This window comes from Salminus brasiliensis, chromosome 22 (assembly GCF_030463535.1).
Source record: "Salminus brasiliensis chromosome 22, fSalBra1.hap2, whole genome shotgun sequence".
NCBI lineage: Eukaryota > Metazoa > Chordata > Actinopteri > Characiformes > Bryconidae > Salminus > Salminus brasiliensis.
In genome coordinates, this window is record NC_132899.1 from 5863432 (window position 1) to 5877798 (window position 14367).

Sequence of the window (14367 nt, forward strand, 5' to 3'; positions counted from 1 at the left end):
TCACTTTCTTTTTCTCCCTCTATCTTTTTCAAACATTCAGATCTGGCTTAACAGCACCCATGTGGACATTCTCAATGGTCCCATTTTACATCCCCCAGAACATAATTTCTTACCTCTTTAAAATACACTTTTGTGGCTCCACAAAACCATAAATTGTCCCTCGCAAATCTAACGGCCCCTTGTCCAAACACTGTGTCCCTGCCACTAATATCATTTTAACACACGCCTTCTGCTCGGGGTCCTCCATGCGCTGCCGACTACGCCACAAAACCCCCAAACCGATCACAGACAGGAAAGCCCCATTATTAAAACCAGCGGCACACTGCCTCATTCAGAGCAGCCCTGCTAGATTGGGCCATATGGATTTTTATACTGCAGTTCACACTGCGGCCTGTTCAGACTGTCAGGACAAAGCTGTGTAAACGCACGGGCTAAGCTGCTCTTGTTAAAGGTTAGGCAGGCCTTCCAAACAGTAATTGTGTATGATAGGTTAAGCATGTAATGCGCTGCAGCCGGCAGGAGCACCTTTTCAACCATCCGCACACTGACCTATTCCACTTCATAACCGTAATGCTGTAAAGGTAGCGTGCCCTGCTGGGGCCGGCTGTACGCTGTAATAAAATGTAAGACGGCTGAATGGTGAATGGAGTCTTGGCCGTGTTGAGCACTCCTCGACCTGCTTGAACACTCAAAGTCCAGAGTTTAATGGCTTAACTCTCACAGAAAAGTGCTGTGCCACTTTGTTTTTTCAATCAGACCTGGGTAATAAAAGTAGAATAATAATGAAACGATATCCACTCACATCTAGTAAGTCATGAAGTCCAGTGGAAAAGGTGGCTGTAGTTACGGTCCGATGCAGGATTGTAAGCATATGGGCACATGGGCATTTTGGTGCCTGTAACATATGTTCATCGTGGATTTTGATTAGAAATTATTTTTTTAAGATACATTTTAAAGAAAATAATAAAGATTCATCTAATATTTCAGTCTTTTCTAGACCTAATCCACCACTGATACATTCAAAAAACCATATCTTTGGTAGTTCCAGACTAACTTGTGTTAGTATGTGAAACAATATTCACTCACATCTGCTCATTTATGAAGTCCAATAAGCTCAAACTACACACAGGATGGGTGTAGTTACAGTCCAGTGCAGGAGTATGGGGACAAGTATGGGGACATGGGCATTTTGTTGATCATATAAGGGTCATATAATGTATAATGTATGAAAAAAAACAAAAAACAAACTAACTAATAGTACATATAAAAACAGAGATTTCTCTAATTTCTTAACCTTATCAGACCTAATCCACCACTGATACATTCATCAACCATATCTTTGGTAGTTCCAGACTAACTTTTTAATAATGAAACAATATTCACTCACATCTATAGTATATATAAAACAAAGATTTCTCTAATTCCGTGACCTTATCAGACCTAATCCACCACTGATACATTTAGAAACTGTATCTTTGATAGTTCTAGACTAACTTTTTTTTATCAGAACCATCCCATAAAAAAGTCCCAAAGTGAACACTGACTATTTAAAACTTAAAAAAACAAAAATACTGTTTCCATGACATATTTCTCTCTTGGATTTTTTTACAGATTCTCAGGATGACAACATGAGACATTACATAAAATCATTTTTTACATCTCAGTTACATTAATACAATTATGTGAGTTTGTATAAAAATATATATAATATAATACTACTGTGTAATATTTCAAAGCATTCTTTTATTTTTGGTGAACAATAACTAGGCAACTATGCAAATAACTGTCAGTTCAAATGTGTTCAGGTTTTCTTCATTAACTGAAATCTGTTGCTTTTCAGAACCACTGTTTCTTCTGAAATCAAGAGCATTAAAAAGAGTTTATCCTTCCTCTGTTGAAATAACCATCTTTACTGTCCAGGGGAAACACTCTACTAGATACTAAAGCATTGCATTCACCACCCTAACTCATCCCCCACTCCCTAGCTCATCCCAGAAATACTGAGATGAGTTATGAGCACTATCATTTCAGAGAACACAGCTCTTCCACTGCTCCACAGCTCAATGCTGGAGGGCTTTGTTCCACTCTAATCTACACCTGGCATTGGACATAGACCCAATATGTTTATGTGTATCTGCTCCAGAGAGTCTTATTTTATTGGCATTTGGGCGTTTGTGTCAGCAATGGGTGCAACTTAACCCCTTGCACAGCCCATGGCCTGCAAGTGTTATTGCATACTTTACTATTACCAAAGAACAGCCCCAGCAGTTTGTACAGAAGTCCCTGTAGTTGCTGAGTAATACATCTTAGTGTAATATGCCTTGTTAAGAGGTTAAAGTAGCTGAATGCATTCATTAGAAGGGGTGTCCACAAACATATTGTTGCCATTTCATCCTCTCTAATAGGCTCTGACATTGTTTTCAGATGGCAAACACTTGTGGCAAACCACTACGGACAATCCAAATGCAATGCTAGATAAAGCTAATCGATTGCAGGCCGTTAAAGCAATATCAATGAGTTATAAAAAGGCCCATTTCAAATGTACCTACTGCAAAAGTACTGCTGGCCACCAGTCTGGTTATGAGGCTATTTCCTCAAAACACTACTTTCAGACTGCTGGGGTGAAGTGCTTTGGTCACTTGCAACTGTAATGAAATACTGGATGACAGAGGAAGAAAGAGAGAGAGAGAGAGAGAGAGAGAGAGAGAGAGAGAGAGAGGGAGAGACACTCAAGCTAATTTGTGTGAGCGCTATCTGGTGTAGGTATGTTAATGAGTGCAGAGGCGCTGGAGCTCCAGCCTGCGTCCATATCGACTCGTGAGGAGAACCTGGCAGAACTAATCCCGCTGTCTGATCTCCCTCCAGTTCCATGCCACTCCGTTAATTACTGAGCCACTATTGACGAGCCCTCAGCGCAGGGAGCACAGCCATCAAACAGCAGAGCAGAGCGATTAGCAGATCACTCCCCAAATTTACATCGCCAGGAGAGAACGGCCATTATTCACTTTAGAGTGTAATGACAGTGCTTTATGTTCAGACCTGGATCAGGTTTGAGCTCAGGATGGGAAATTAGCTCTCTCCCTCTCACCTGAGACTGGCTCCTCTCTCTCTGGGCTTCCACTGCTGCGGTGGAAATAAGTTTGACTGAGATTAGTGGATTTGGAAAGTCCTGTTGAAAGGAAGTTTAAATTAGACTGGCGGTTCGAAGCTTTTTGATTAACTATTGAGGTGATGGAGCTCATATAGTTCTGCATATTTTATTGAACAGTGCTTGTGAATGGAGTAGAATACACTATTAGATGACCTTTTTGCAATGAGGAGCCAAAAAAAAAGAAATTTTCATGGTATATTTTAAGAATATATCAAGTGTGCGATATCAGTGACCAACAAATTATTAGTTTTGAAAAATGAAGAAATGTAATCATTTCCAGCAGCGCAGTATTGGAATTATGCCTCATAATAAGGAATTTTTCATTTTGCTAATGGTGGGCATTTTCATTTCTTTCCACTCACTGTTATGGATAGCATAGTAGATAACACAACCACACTCTGAAAACTGAAGATTTGATAGTCTGACCAGGCAGGAATAAAAATTGTTGGACAAGTCTTGTACCCTTTGGCAGTTCTTCTACCATTGAACCAAGTAGAAGATGGTCTTCTACGAAGTCTACTTGTGGTTTTGGTAGTGGTTTTGAAAGTAAGCCCATTACTGTGGCTTTCATTATATACATTATATACTGTATACTGTCATATATACTATATATTGTCACTATTTACATTATACAATATATAATGTATACTCTCATATATACTGAATATTGTCATTATATACATTATACAATATATACTGCATACTCTCATATATCCTATATATTGTCATTATTCATATTATACAATATACTGTATACTGTTAAATATACTATATGCCATTATACACATTATACGCTTATGCAATATATACTGTACACACACATACACTGTATACTGTATACTATATATTCCAATTTTATTATACAATATATACTGTATACTGTAATTTATGCTACATATTGTCACATATACATTATACAATATATTCTGTATACTTTCATATACACAATATTTAAATTATGCAATATATACTGTATACTGTCACATATATTATATATTGTCATTATACACATTCTACAATATAATACTATATGCCATCATACACATATGCTTATAAACTGTATACTGTCATATATACTATATATTCCCATTATACACATTATACACTAAATACTATATAGTGTCATTTATACTATATATTGCCATTATACACTTATTATGCTTATATATTACATTATAAACAACACAACCCTTTTTTTCACATGTCCTATCTTTTAGAAAGCTAAGGTCAGAGCACAGGGTCAATCATACTACTACTACTATACTATACTATATATCCCCATTATACACATTATACAATATATACTGCATACTCTCATATATACTATATATTGTCATTATTTATATTATACAATATACTGTATACTGTTAAATATACTATATGCCATTATACACATTATACGCTTATACACTGTATACTGTACACACACATACACTGTATACTGTATACTATATATTCCAATTTTACACATTATACAATATATACTGTATACTGTCATTTATGCTACATATTGTCACATATACATTATACAATATATTCTGTATACTTTCATATACACAATATTTAAATTATGCAATATATACTGTATACTGTCATATATACTATATGCCATTTTACACATTACATGCTTATATACTGTATACTGTCACATATACGATATATTCCCGTTATACACATTTTACGCTTATATATTACATTATAAACAACACAACCCTTCTTTTCACATGTCCCATCTTTTATAAAGCCAATGTCAGGGCACAGGGTCAACCATACTACTGGGGTATTTGGGCTCACAACCTTGCAAACATGTGCTTACATTGCAACAATAAACCTTTGCTGCACAACATCTAATTACATGTGACTAATTATGCACTTTCTAATGAAACATGGATGATTAGAGTTTAAGTACTTAGATTGGCTACAATATGCACAGAAACACCTAGTGTGTACACAATAGAAATATAAGCATGATGACATTCCTATTGTTTACCTATGTTTTGTTAATGCATTGCTGCTAAAACATTGGATCCCACTTTTTAGTAAGTGTCTCTAATTACTGTGTAGTTACACATGAACACTCCATATTGTAACAGTGTAACTACTAGTGATGTATTACAGATGGATATTACACTGAAAAAAGGAGACTAGCCATGTCTTGGATTTATGTAAGCATTTTGAGTGTATTTAACACAACTGTCTCGTGTTTTAAACAGACATGTAATTTTATTGTGTAAAAACTACATAACACGCAGAGAGACTACATGAATGTGTTCATATCATGTTCGACTGAAGTGAATCAATAACGTATCAATGTTAAATCTCACGATACCGCACGGGACTTTGTTTCGCGCCCTCAACGTGACAAGGAAGACGTGGGAAGAAACGGTTGGAGTTGGTCGGAGTGCTCGTTCCTACTTTGTTCAGTAAGTCTTGATTTTCTGGACGAATATTATCAAAATCGCACTCAAATGTAGTTAATTGTTTTGAGAATCACCATGTAACGTTAAATACTTGTCGTGAGCCTGTTTGCCAGCGCTGTTTTTTATCTGCTTCATACCAGCGCTGCTTCATTTGAAGTTGTTTTTAATGGCGCGGGCACCATCATTCTTTCATCTTCAAAGTCTACATCATCACGGTCTTCTTGGCCAGATTTGTTCTGCGTTCCCCGTTTCACGTACAATGCTGAAATTAAGCTAGAGAAGGCCCATGTAGCTTTCAAAGAAAATGGGATGCTGTTGATTCCTGATCCAAAGTTAAAGTCTGACATATTAGAGGGCTTGATCCAGGAGATAGTTAAGCACACAGTTTATCTTACAGACAGTAAGTTTGACCAAGTTGCAGAGGCACTCATCCTGAGACACCCATGTTTAAAAGAAAAAGGCTCACCCAGTGGCTATGCAGGATGGAAAATGAGCCTCAAATACTAGTTGTCAAACTATCGCACACATCTTCGAAAAGTAGGGTGTCCTGAAGTATGTGTGAATTCTTTAAAACATAAACCAGCTGAGAAATGCTCCCCTGCTTTTGATGTTAAAAGACCAAAGAGGGGTGAAGTGGATTACTGCCCCTCTTTTCCTCTTGGAGAAAGTGAACAGTCCCTTGAGGATATGAGGGTTGAACTCCTATCAGATGTGAAGAAGTGCAACAACAGAGAGACAATTAAAAAGAAAATGGATGCAACATTTGCTTTGAGGAGACAAGAAATTGTCTATGATGATCCCATGATCAGTGATGTACAAGAGAGATGGCCAGCTCTTTTTTATGCAGCAGAGGTAATAAAAAAAATGATGCTTTGACTAGTTGTCATAAATGCATTAATGTTTAAAGGTAATGGTTGACTTTATTAGTTTGTGTTTCAAAATATTCCATATCAAAGCCCAGATGACCAACCATTCATGTGACATTTATTTGCATAACATTTTAGGTTTCAACCATCTGTGTGCAAATAAAAGAAAGTTGTCTCCTGAGAAAATTGCTAGCCATATTTAGTCAGATAACTGGTCCTTACTTGGACTATTCATGGTTTAAACTCTTTTTAAAAAAAGTTAAATAAAATATTAGCTTTATACTAAAAATAATAAATTAAATGAAATTAATCAATAAATGAAATATCAGCCAAATCTAAAAATCGGCCGATATCGATATAAAACCGATATCATCGTGCACCCCTAGTTGTTTTTAATGTTTGAAATGTCTCTTGAAATCTTTTGACTGTCATTTAATAATAATTTCATGTTGTTTCAGATAAATGCGGAATTCAAGCGCATCACAACAATGCCTCTACAGTCAAGATTTCTGTCGCAGCTTGACTTTCTTTCTGAAAGTCTGCTGAGAGTGTTTGCAAAGCGATCGGGTGAGCCGGGCAAAAAGCTGAAAAACATAGCTGCCACAATGTCGGTAAGAACTTTCAACTTCTTCCATCCCATAAAGTACATATGCATTGCATTTGTTTAGTGAAAGATTGGTATACTGTAACCATTGCATTGCTTACTTGGTGTGTGATTACTGATAATCTAATCTACCTGCAGTTATAAATAAAGTAGATTGAGTGAGTGATGGAAGGAGGGAGGGACTGAGTTATGAAGGGAGGGTAGGAGGGGGTGAATGGTGGAGGGAGTGAGTGAGTGAGTGAGTGAGGGATGGATTTTTGATTTCACTGAAATAACCCTTTAATTTTTATTTTGCATTCACTGTTCCACTGTGAGACATTTATCTTTTTTATATCATCAGGACATTATAAAAAGTCCAGTCCATAATGGTCAGGTCAAATGTACAGTTTTTATATTTTGTAGATGTTAGTGTCATATGATAAGGCAAAAATAAGGCTTTAATTATCCTTAAAATGTCTTAAATCAGTCTTTCAGAGGTCTTAATGTTAACACTTTCTAAGTAGGATGATTGTAATTTGTCTCAAATATTAAAATAATTGGTAAAATTATTTTTTAAATAGTTTACAGAATTCCTCTCACAGACAGTTTTATGTATAAATAAACGTTTTTCATATTTGTGCTTATTGTGAATTTGGTCTTAAATTTAATTTAAAGGGACATTAGAGAGGTCTTAAAGTCTAAATTTTAACTTGTCTTAAGCAATAGGAACCCTGTATGAAAGTGAATAACCACCCATTTTGATCCCTTTGAAGAAAATTACACCATCTTCCCATACTGGGCTGACAAAGGTAACTGGGACTGAGTTACGGCCCTGGAGTATATCAAGTCCAGGTTAATGATCAAAATCATCTAGGAAAAAAATGTGAAGTTAATGTTAACATTAGTTTTTGCTTGAATGTTCATTGCCCAAACAGTACCAGACCTGTACAATCCAAATTGAGAGTCTAAAAGAAAATCTTAAATCATTTTATTGGCTTAGTATGGCTTCTGGTGGGCTAATATCTTTCAAACAAAAACTAATGTAAATCTTCAAGGTTCCTCTCCATTTGAGCTTAAATAAATGTCAGGGTTTTTTTTCTTTTGTAGAAATTGGAAGGGCTGTCTTTGGCTACAGCCATCTACTGTTCTGCTAACATGGGTTTAAGAAAATGTTTTAAAAAAAAATGTTTTATCTTTAAACAGGACATGGCTGAGGCTGCTACACTGAATGCAATAGAAAAAACTACAGTGGGCATCTACGTCACCAGAGAGACGCCAGGCAGTGACTCTTCTAATGTTGGCATCATCATTGAAGGCGTTGTGGTTCTTCAGGACCTTGATAATGTGGCCCTTGCAGTAGCCATGTTGTTTGGACTTTTTTACTCCTTGAACATGAGATACCCATCACAACTACGCTTCACTTTTGAGGTGATTCAAAAGTTGGTAATGGAGTTGGATGCGACTCAGCCCTCAAGAAAAGCTCAAAACTTGAAAACAAAACTGCTCCTGTAAGAAAAACTCACTGTTGTGTACATGATGTGGTCAGCTCCAGGTGAGAGGACAATTATATCTCACACTTGCTCTCCGTTTTGGAGGTTGAATTTTCCGATGAACAATCAGCAATTCCATAAAAGTACATTTTCTTTAGTTGTTTACATTTGAATGACACTACCTCCTTGCTGTAAAATGCCTTTTTTTTGTTGGAACAAAACTGCTCCTGTTAGGAGAGCAAGTTTGAGACTTAGAAGTACTCTCACCTAGAGCTGACCACATCACATACAAAAGAGCAAATTTTCCTATGTTTTGGAGGTTGAATTTTTTTTTATTTTTTATTTTTTTCCGAAGGTGAATAACCAACTAACCACAACAAATCAGAGTTCATTGTTAGGACCTTCTATTAATGTATGAAAGACATTAAAATCACACATTTACAGTAATCTCCTACTTTTTGGAGGTTAAATGTTCAGGGTGAACAATCAGCAACCCAAAACAAAAAACTGTACAGCGAGTTCACTGTTCAGATTTTATTTAAAAAAAAAAAAATTCTCTTGTGTTTAGATTTAATGATAAAGAACACTTGTTATAAAACAGATTTTTATTACATTGTCTTGTTCTGTTTCACATGTGATTTGGTCAGCTCCAGGTGAGAGCTGTAAGTCTTAAACTTGCTCTCCTATGTTTTGAAGGTTGATTGTTTTTTTTTTTTTTGGTGAATAATCAGCTAATCACAACAAATCAGAGTTCCTTGTTAGGAACTTGTATTAAAGTTTATTCAACTCTGTAACTGCCATGTTGATGGGGCCATTCCTCCCCCTGCCTCCTTTTTGTACAAGTTTTCTGATAGGCAGCACTTTTCAATTTCAGTTTATATTTTTCTTTAAAAGAGCTGTAGAGTTTGGCAGTCTAGTCCCATCAGGACCATGTGAAGTGACATGTTTGGTTAAATTCAATTGGAGTGAAGAGTTTTGAACTTATGTCACAATATTGTTGCCATTTTTGACCCTGTATTTCTGTTTATAAATAAAGGTGTTGACATGCAACTGCTAATTTTTATTATTAACAGAGGTAAAATGGGTAATAATTGTTTACGAAAGTTATCAGGGTGTTCCTAGTAGTGTTTATTATGTAGTAATAGTTTATTTGAATGTTAATGGCTACTAATGTCTGCATTTTAAATCAGTCCAGTAATTGCACTGAATTGTTTACAGTTGTAATATTTTCATTTAATCTAGACAATAGGGGTCTTAAGCAGAGGGTTTGTGTTGATTTTCCAAGATGGTTGCCTAAAAGAAAATGTCTAACTTCTGTGCTGCGACTGAGTCAAAACACTGTAAAACAGAAATTACTTCTTAATTGTTGATTTATATCTCAGTGGAGCAGTAATGTTAGTTCAATTCTTTACCTATGGTCACTGCAGTGAAAATAGACATTTTGTTTTGAAAGATTACTAAGAGTTACTGGCAACCATCTTTGAAGAGAACAATACAATCTGTTGTAAGACCTCTATTTGTAAAATTTAGTATTTGACACTTGAATATAATATCAGCATTTAAAATGAAGATAACATGTAGTATTTAAGTGACCAGTAGTATTTAAGTAAAAGTTATCGAATAGGGTTGGAATAAAGTGAGAAAATTGCAACGGATTAAAGTGTTCTAGGAGCTCAAATCACTTCATCATAACATGTTTCAATCACACGTTATCAACACAAAATATACATGTTTATTAAATGTGAAAAACTTGTGTTCATTTAACTTAATTGTTTAAGTTGCTGCTGAAGCAAAACAAATGTGTGCAACCAATGTCCACTATTGAATTAAGTAAATCCAACAAGTTCTTTTTTTCAGTGTACAGTGGTTGGTGTTGCACAACAGATAACACCACTACCTGCCACTGAGCTACCACACCATGTGGGAGACTGGGGTTCGATTCCCGGTCTGTGTGACTATGCTGCGCTACACCAATAAGAGTCCTTGGGCAAGACTCCTAACACTACACTGACCCACCTCTGTAATACGAGTTACCTTGTATGTCTGCTAAATGGCATAAATGTAAATGTAAATAAATGTAATGTAAATGGATTACAGCAGTACAAGTGTATATTAATAAATTTAACAGTAAAAGCAGAAGTTATATATAATATAGAAATGGTTAGATAAATAGCTTATTAAACATCTATAACCACATATGATAGAACATGCTGAGACCAGTGCAAAGTAATGAATGCTGCTCAATTAACAACTTCATAACACTGTTAGCACTTTACATTTTAGAAAATTTTATATACTTTATATTTGTAGTTAAGTGTCTCAAAACTGTTATTACACTTTAATAACACATGTAGTAACAGTGTAACTAATTGTGATATCTGCACTGCTATAAATGTTGTATGGCACTGCTACATACAGTGCTATAGCTTATATATAACTTGTGTTACTCATGTAATTACACACATGTATTTGGTATGACATAACAGCATATTCTCTCTTATGTGGTTATACATGTGTAATAAGATAAAAATAGCTGCTGCTTTTACTGTAGCAGCTCTTGAGATGCACTTGTGTAATTGCATGTTTGCAAAACTGAGGTTAATATGCATGTGTAATTACACAAGCTATACTAATTTAGCTCATTCATTTGTAATAGTGACGACATAGCCAGTTGTTACATTGTTATAACATGGGTTATTAATGTGTAATAACAGTAATTAAAGCTACTTGAGTAAACAATATAATCTGGGACCAATTGCTGTGCTACTTCTTAGCCTCACCAGTGTTAAGTGCTAATTAAGCCACATTCATGTATTATCAGCTATAGTTTCCAGCCTAAAAAATTCAATATCACACCCAACGTTTGATTTGAATTTTGAACAGTAAGGCAGCTCTGGCTGCTCTAACCTTTCCCACATGTTCCATGTTCTGTAATAACTCTGGTCCCATCCTTAGCCTTTCTAGGCCGTGCATGTTCTTTAATGGGTTGGGTTCAATCCAGCCTGCCCTTAGAATGACTGATCTCTGCTAACTACCCCTGGGTGATTCTCGCTTTCACACACATACACACACACACACACCTGCCCGAATGCCCCACACCCCACCATCCCTTCCCTTCAACCCCCCCCCCCTTCAGCCTAGGGGCAAAATCAGCCCCCTTATTAAGATGGTAACGCCTGTGAACTGGAAGTCAGAGAGGGAAGGGATGGGAGGGGGGATCTTTCCCTCAGTCAACCAAGCTCATCATGTATTACATAGGAGTGCACGGCGAATACAGCGCAGCTGCATAATCAATATGAGGCCCAGCCTCTTACCATCCAACAGCCAACAGCTATGCATGCAGACGCAAGCTGCTTGCAGGAATTTGCATGGAAATAAAGTCCAAAAGCCAGGCGTCTGAATGGGTTTTCCTTTTTTTTTCCCTCCTTCCATTAATATCACTTCCAAATAATCACAAATAATATGATGTGACGCCAAAAATAATAGACAATTCGATCCACAATTCATCTAATAATGTTTAATTTTACTCCTCATTTAACATGATTTCCTACTCAGTGATTACAAGACATGATAGCATTAATTTGAGCAAGATGTACGACGTTATCATCGCATTCTCCCGTTCGGATAATGAATCACGGAGATGCACATTCCGATCACATTCCTAAGACAAAAATAAATAAATAAAAATCCCAACACAAATAGCTTAATCATCTTCCAGTGACGTCCCTTTTAATGTCATGCATTATTTACTGTGTAGCATCTTAAGAAAAATAAATAGCACAGCCAAACAGCCAACTCATCTGGCCGCAGACAGCTGGTAAGAATCGCATCCTATTCGTCTATAGAAGGTCAGGGTTTGCTACAGCACATGCAAAAGAGTCCTGCAAAAACAAGACGGTAATGACAACACATAAACAATAGGAGAAAGCGGCCTCATCAGAGTTATGCTGCATTATAACTGTCAGTTATTAGTGCTATATAAAGTTTTATAGATGTAAATAGGGTGCGGGATGCACTTACCTTCTCTTCACACTATATTAGGTTAGTGGGTGAAGAGACAACAAAAATGTCACGATGGTAAATGTGCAGTCAGGGAAAATACATTTGCACGCCTACATTTCTCACATAATGCAAAACATATTGCCAAAATATGTAATCCCTGACATGTGGAGTTGTTATAATTGGCTGTTTTAACTCTTAGATGTCGCAGTGACTGTCAGCAATGATTAAACCGCACTGTAATTTCCTTTTATTTCTCACTCATATCACAGTCGTAAGGTTACGTCTGTTTGGCTTTGGATATTATCTTTTATTTGCATTGATATACTGTAGTCTTCTGAGCCAGACTTCGGCATGTGTGGGCGGAGCATCTGAAGCTAAGCGTGGTATTATAATAAAGGTGAGCGGATGGTGATGGACAACCATAAAGAAACTCTAAAACCACAATCGCTCGAAAATGCAGAGAACGCTCCTGAATCCTGTTAGGTATGTTTGACCGGAGTAACCACCAAAGTGTGCTGGACATTGGTCTATTAGGACTAAAAATAAGGAACCCTACACTAGATAGCTGCTGTTTACATCATCTTGGGAAACGGGTGTGTCCAAGGTCGGCTAACTCCCCTACCATAAACAGAACACAGCAGTTCTATTGGATAATTAGGCCTTGTGGTCACTAGGGTGAAATTGTTTTGCTTGGTTGTTGCTATGGTGTTATTTAGTAGTTGCTAGGTCATGGCTATGCTGTTGTTATGTGGTCATAATAATAATAATAATAATAATAATAATAATAATAATAATAATCATCATCATCATCATCATCATTAAAATCAAATTGGTTTGTCACAAAGCAGCTTTACACAATCACTGATTAGTAAACAACCAGTAATTATTAAAAAATACATAATGATAAAACAACAAACAATAATAATAATATGGTAATAATAATGGTACATGGTTGCTATAATATTGCTAAAGGGTTGCTATGGCAATTCTAAGTGGTTGGTTGGCTGTATTTCTATCATTGCGGCAGAAGAAGGGTGCATAACATTTTGCACTTCATTCATTTTCACAGGAAGAAAATAGGTCAAACATGTTCATGTCAGTGTTTTGGTTGCTTTCTGATTGAGGGGGTTTGAGGGGGCATTGTTTCCGTTCATAAAATCCCAAATATCACTAGATTATTAGATAAGTATGTGCTCATAACTTTAAGTTGGACTTAGAGTTGATAAAAATGAAAGGAAATTTTGGGCTCAGAGTGGAAGCAGACAGAAGACTAAGGCGCTTTGGCCCGAGGATTGCGAGTTCGAATCCTGGGTCATGCTGCTTCGCCATCAGCAGCCAGAGCCTAAGAGGGCACAGTTGGCCATGCGCTCTTTGGGTGGGTAGAGGAAGTTCTCTGCCCTCATCACACCCATTGAGCTCTCTTGCCCATTGATGCTGCATTGGCAGCAGTTTAACAAGAGGAGATGGCTGACTTCCCATATACTGGAGGAGACATGTGCTTGTATTCACCCTCCTAGTGTCGGGAGCATTACAGGTGATAGGGGGATTCTTAGGGTGCGGGTTACTGGGGTTGGCTCAGCTAAATTGGGGATAATTTTTGGGTAATTCTGAGACCCTGCATCCTCATACAATGACATTACATTTCTGCTTCTCTGCACCTTGATACTTCATTTTTCAAAGCTTTGACCTTTTGGCCTCATATGAGGACATTGTTTTTTTAGTGTTTATACTTGTTAGGTCCTACTGATCCCAAATAGGAGAAATTAAAAATGCACACCAAGCAAAAGTCCGGGTCACAAGTTTAATATTAATGGAATTAATTTTAACGGCCTACTGATAATTTGGCCAAGCCCTG

At 36.7% G+C, this 14367-nt stretch overlaps 1 long non-coding RNA gene across 1 annotated transcript; it reads left to right on the forward strand.

Moving 5' to 3' along the window:
* The first annotated feature begins 5526 nt into the window (after positions 1–5526).
* Positions 5527–8416, forward strand: LOC140544363 (uncharacterized). Its single transcript, XR_011978246.1, has 3 exons — positions 5527–5574; positions 6896–7048; positions 8224–8416. It is a non-coding gene; the product is annotated as an uncharacterized lncRNA (long non-coding RNA).
* The last annotated feature ends 5951 nt before the right edge of the window (positions 8417–14367 follow it).